This window comes from Chinchilla lanigera, unplaced genomic scaffold (genome assembly GCF_000276665.1).
Source record: "Chinchilla lanigera isolate Chin_1 unplaced genomic scaffold, ChiLan1.0 scaffold00114, whole genome shotgun sequence".
Classification (NCBI taxonomy): Eukaryota; Metazoa; Chordata; class Mammalia; order Rodentia; family Chinchillidae; genus Chinchilla; species Chinchilla lanigera.
Genome location: NW_004955515.1, coordinates 9,149 through 14,478, shown reverse-complemented (window position 1 = coordinate 14,478; position 5,330 = coordinate 9,149). Strand labels below are relative to the sequence as shown.

The 5,330-nt window shown below is 42.0% G+C and overlaps 1 long non-coding RNA gene across 1 annotated transcript in view; it reads left to right on the top strand.

The window, feature by feature from the left end:
• Window positions 1-5,330, top strand: part of LOC102011229 — a 57,378-nt gene that overhangs the window by 43,140 nt on the left and 8,908 nt on the right. The window lies entirely within an intron of this gene.

Sequence of the window (5,330 nt, the reverse complement as noted above, 5' to 3'; positions counted from 1 at the left end):
ACACAGCACTTAGAAGTTTTTGAATTTTTCAGGGACATCGGTGCACAAAGTTGTCTTCGTTGTGCATGGGTATTACAGGATTACAGTGGAGCGTGTACAGAGCTGGTGTACCAGTGTATTAGAAGAACACTATGTTGACTATTCCCAGGAAGCACTCACTGTAGGAAACCTTTACCACTTACAGCACACATCCTGTTATGCTCAGGGAAGGGTGGAAATGCACTCTCTCCTCTGGTCATATGCGCGCATGGGAGAATGTAGTGGAATGGGTACATTGCTGTGTGAAAGCAAGCAGGGATAGCGTAGCTAATGTATTCCCATACACAGTTCCATAAGACAAGCTCAACACAACACTTAGAACTTTGGGAATGTATCGGGGAGTTGGGGGTAGAAAGTTGTTCTGCTGCTGCTATACTGGTATTACATGATTACGTAGGACCATGTGTAGAGCTGCTGTACCAACATATTCGAGGAATACTAGGGTTGCTATTCTCAACAAGCACTCACTGTATGAAACTTTTACTGCTTACAGCAAACATTCTACAAAGCTCGTGGAAATGGGAATACGCACTCCCTAATCCCGGTCCTGTGCGCGCATTGGTGAATGTAATGGAATTAGTACATTACAGTATGGAAGCAAGCAGAGACAGCATATGCAGTGTATTCCCATACACAATTTCATAAGATAAGCTCAACACAACACTGAGAACTTTGGGCTTATTTTAGAAATTTTGGGGCAGAATGTTGTTTTCTTGGTTTTCCACTGTTATTACATGTTTACATAGGACCAAGTATAGAGCTGGCATACCAATTTATTACAGGAACACTAAGTTTGCTATTTCCAAAGAGCACTCACTGTAGCAAACCTATAGTACTTGCAGCCAGCATTCCTCCATGCTCTTGGAAAGGTGGAAATGCACTTGCTCTTCCCTTTCAAATGCACATGTAAGTGAAAGGAGTGGATTGTCTACAGTGCTTTGTGTAAGCAAGAAGGGAGAGCCTAACCAATATTTTTCTGTACAAAGTTTCATGAAGTAAGGTGCACACAGCACTTAGAACTTTGGGAATATTTCAGGGACTTTGGTGCAGAAAGTTGTGTCCTCATTGTACATGGGTATTACAGGATTACAGTGCAGCATATATACAGCTGGTGAACCAGTGTAATAGAGGAACACTAGGTTGACTATTCCCAGGAATGACTCAGTGTAGGAAAGCTATACCACTTACAGCAAACATTCTGCGATGCTCAGGGAAGGGTGGAAATGCACTCTCTTTTCTGGTCATTTGTGCGTATGGGTGAATGTAATGATATTGATACATTCTTGTATGAAAGCAAGCAGGAACAGCGTAGCTAATGTATTCCCATGCACAGTTTCATGAGAGAAGCTCAAAACACACTTAGAATTTTGGGAATGTATCAGGGAGTTTGGGGCACAAAGTTGTTTTCTTGGTTTTCCACTGCTATTACATGATGAGATAGCCCCATGTATACAGCTACTGTAGCAACATATTTGAGGAATACTAGCTTTGCTATTCCCAACAAGCAGTCAGTATCGGAAACTTTTACCACTTACAGCAAGCATTCTGCGATGCTTAGGGAAGTTGGACACTCATTCACTTGTCTCGGTCCAATGCGCGCAAGGGTGAATGTAGTGAAATCAATGCATTGCTGTGTGTAAGCAAGCAGTGACAGCATAGGCAGTGTGTTCACATACACAGTTCATGACATAAGCTCAGCACAACAGTTAGAACTTTGAAAATATATAAGGCAGTTTGGGGCATCAGGTAGATTTCTTGGTTTTCCATTGGTATTACATGGTTACATAGGCCCATGTTTAGAGCTGCTATACCAACAAACTCAAGGAACACTAGGTTTAGTATTCTCAATAAGCACTCACTATAGGAAACTTTCACTGCTTACAACAAATACTCTGCTCAGGGAAGGGTAGATACGCGCTTGTTTGTATAGGTCCAATACGCGCATGGGTGAATGTAATGCAATGAGAACACTGCAGTGTCTAAGCAAGTAGGGACAGCATAGGCAATGTGTTCCCACACACAATTTCATGAGATAACCTCAATACAACAGTTAGAACTTTCGGAATGTATGAGGGCATTTGGGGAAGAAGTTGTTTTCTTGGTTTTCCACTGGTATTACATAAGTACATGGGCCCATGTATGGAGCTGCTGTACCAACATATTCAAAGAACACTTAAGTTTGCTATTCCCAAAAAACACTCACTATAGGAAGCTTTTACCACTTACCCCAAATATTCTGTGATGCTCAGGGAACGGTTGATACACACTCGCTCATCTCATTCCAATGCGTGCATGGGTTAATTTAGTGGAGTCAGTATTTTTGAGTGTGTAAGTAAGCAGGGACACTGTAGGTAATGTGTTCCCATACACAGTTTCATGAGATAAGCTGAACACAACACTTAGAAGTTTGGGAATGTATCAAGGACCTTGGGGCACTAAGTTATTTTCTTGGTTTTCCACTGGTATTGCATGAGTACATAGGCCCATGTATAGAACTGCTGCTTAAACATACTTGAGGAACACTAGATTTGCCATTCCCAATGAGCACTCACTATAGGAAACTTTTCCCACTTACAGCAAACATTTGTGATGCTCAGGGAAGGGTGGATACTCACTCGCATATCTCAGTCCAATGTACTCATGGGTGAATGTAATGGAGTCATTACATTGCAGTGTATAAGCAAACAGGCACAACGTAGGCAATGTGTTCCAATACACAGTTTCATTATATGAGCTCAACACAGCAGTTAGATGTTTGAGAATGTATCAGGGAATTTGGGGCACAAAGTTGTTTTCTTGGTTTTCCACTGGTATTGCATGATTACATAGGCCCACGAATAGAGCTGCTATAGCAACATTTTCGAGGAACACTGTTTGGCTATTCCCAACAAGCACTCACTATAGGAAACATTCAGCAAGCATTCAGCAAACATTTCAGCAAACATTCTGTGATGCTCAGGGAAGAATGGATACACACTCGATCGTCTCATTACACTGCGCGCATGGATGAATATAAAGGAATGAGTACACTGCTGTGTGTAAGCAAGCAGGGACAGTGTAAACAATGTGTTCTCATACACAGTTTCATGAGATAAGCTCAACACAACAGTTAGAACTTTGGGAATGTATCAGGGAGTTTGGGGCACAAAGTTGTTTTCTTGATTTTCTGCTGGTATTACATAATTACATAGGCCCATGAATAGAGCTCCTATACCAACATTTTCGAGGAACACTGTTTGGCTATTCCTAAGAAGCACTCACTATGGGAAACATATATCCCTTTCAGCAAACATTCTGCGTTGCTCAGGGAATGGTGGATATGCACTTGCTCTTCTCCGTCCAATGTGCCTATGCGTGAATGTAAAGAAATGAGTATACTGCAGTGTATAACCAAGCAGGGACTCTGTAGTCAGTGTGTTCCTATACACAGTTTCATGAGATAAGCTCAATACAACAGTTAGAACTTTGGGAATGTATCAGAAATTTTGGGGCACAAAGCTGATTTCTTCGATTTGCAGTGGTATTGTATGATGACAGGGCCAATGTACAGAGCTACTGAAGCAATATATTCGAAGAACACTAGGTTTGCCATTCCCAACAAGCACTCACTATAGGAAACTTTTACCACTTACAGCAACCATTCTGCAGTGCTCAGGGAAGAGTGAATACGAACTCGCTAGTCTTGTCCCAAAATGCGCATGGGTGAATGTAATGCAGTCAGCACAATGCACTGTGTAAGCAAGCAGCGATCGAGTAGGCAGTGTGATCCCATACACAGTTTTATGAGATAACCTCAACACAACAGTTAGAAATTTGCGAATGTATCAGGGAGTTTGGGACACAAAGTTGTTTTCTGGGTTTTCTACTGGTATTACATGATGACATGGCCCTGTGTATAGAGCTGCTGTACCATAATATTCGATGAACACTAGGTTTGCTATTCCCAACAAGCACTCAGTATAGGAAAATTTTACCACATCCTGCAAACATTCTGCAGTGCTCAGGGAAGGGGGGATATGCACTAGCTCGTCCTAGTCCAATGCGCTTGGGTGAGTGCAATGGAAACCATGCACTGCAGAGTGTAAGCAAGCAGGCACAGCATAGGCAATGTGTTCCCATACACACTTTAATGACTTAAGCCAAAAACAACTGTTAGAACTTTGGGAATGTATCAGGGATTTGAGGGCACAAAGTTGATATCTTGAGTTTCCACTGCTGTTACATGATTACAAAGGTCCATGTATAAAGCCACTGTACCAGCATATTCGAGGAACATTGGTTTGCTATTCCCAACAAGCAGTGAGTATAGGAAACTTTTACCACTTGCAGCAAACATTCTGTGATGCTCAGGAAATGGTGGATACGCAATCACTTTTCCCATTCCAATGCGCACATGGGTGAATGTAATGAAGTCAGTATATTGCAGTGTGTAAGCAAGCAGGGAGAGCGTAGGCAGTGTGTTTCCATACACAGTTTCATGAGATAAGCTCAACACAACAGTTAGAACTTTGAGAATGTATTAGGGAGTTTGGGACACAAAGTTGATTTCTTGGTTTTCCACTGGTATTACCTGAATGCATATGCTCATGTGTAGAGCTGCTGTTCCAACATATTCGAAGAACACTAGGATTGTTCTTCCCAACAAGCACTCACTATAGGAAACTTTTACCACTTGCAGTAAACATTCTGTGATGCTCTGGGAAGGGTGGATATGCACTCGCTCATCTTGTTACAATGCGCACATCGGTGAATGTAATGGAGTCAGGACATTGCAGTGTGTAAGTAAGCAGTGACAGCGTAGGCAATGTGATCCCATGCACAGTTTCATGAGATGAGATCAACACAACAATTAGAACTTTGGGAATGTATCAGGGAATTAGGGTCACAAAGTTGATATCTTGGTTTTCCACAGGTATTACATGATTACATAGGCCATTGTATAGAGCTCTTGTACCAACATATTGGAAGAACAATGGTTTGCTATTCCTAACAAGCACTCAGTATAGGAAATTTTTACCACTTACAGCAAACATTCTATGATGCTCAGGTACGGGGAAATACACACTCGCTCATCTCAGTCCACTGCGCTTGGGTGAATGCAATGGAATCAGTGCATTTCAGGGTGTAAGAATGCAGGGACACTGTAGGCAATGTGTTTCCATACACAGTTTCATGAGATAAGCCCAACACAACAGTTAGAACACTGGGAATGTATCAGGACATTGGGGCACAAAGTTCATTTCTTGGTTTTCCACTGGTATTACCTGATTACAGGGGCTGGGGATTTAGCT